This window comes from Carlito syrichta, unplaced genomic scaffold (assembly GCF_000164805.1).
Source record: "Carlito syrichta isolate Samal-C Ts95f unplaced genomic scaffold, Tarsius_syrichta-2.0.1 Scaffold303953, whole genome shotgun sequence".
NCBI classification, from domain to species: Eukaryota; Metazoa; Chordata; class Mammalia; order Primates; family Tarsiidae; genus Carlito; species Carlito syrichta.
The window spans coordinates 147-969 of NW_007248049.1; positions in this window are offsets into that span (position 1 = coordinate 147).

Sequence of the window (823 nt, forward strand, 5' to 3'; positions counted from 1 at the left end):
GAATGGTCCTAGCCAGGGCTTGGTTGGTAGGAGAGGGGAATGGGAATGGCTGTTTAATAGAAATAGAGTTTCAGTTTTGCAAGATGAAAGAGATCTGAAGATTGCTTGCACAGCAATGTTAACGCTTTTGACACCACTAAACTACACACTTAAAACAGGTAAAGATGATACACGTATGTGTATTTTAACAGAATTACCAAAAAAATCTCAAAATACAGGAGATAGGATTGGAAGGGAACAAGTCTGATGGATATATTGAGGACAAAGTAATTAAATAGATAAAATGGTAACAAAAAGTGGGAGGGTGGTCAGAAAAAAAAGATTAAAAAAAAAAAAGCAAGAAAAGAGCTCACCGGCACCTCATAAACCATACTGCAAGGCATAGCAAAAGGATCAAGAAAGGTACTATTATTGCCAAAAAAAAAATCAAGCCAATGAAGTTGGGGGTTCCTGGCAATTGTGAGAGGACAAAAGGCTTTCACTTAATATCTGATATAGAGAACCGCCAACCTTCCTTTGTCCACCTGGATGTCGGCAGCACCATTAACCTGCTTCCAATGGATGGTCGTCTCAAACACCCTCTCTTATATTCCTGAATACCATATGCCCATCCTTTGAGTCCTCTAACCTAAACTCACACAGTCTACAGGTCCCTCATTATTGTCTCTTCTCTAACTTGGGTCATCTATTTTTATTTGTCCCAGAAATATCTCTCTCCCTTCCTCCTTCCCTCCGTCCCGCCCTCCCTCTTCCCTCCCTCCCTCTCTCCCTCTCTCCCTCCCTCCTTCCCTTCCTCCTTCCTTCTCTCTCCCCCTCCCCCCCC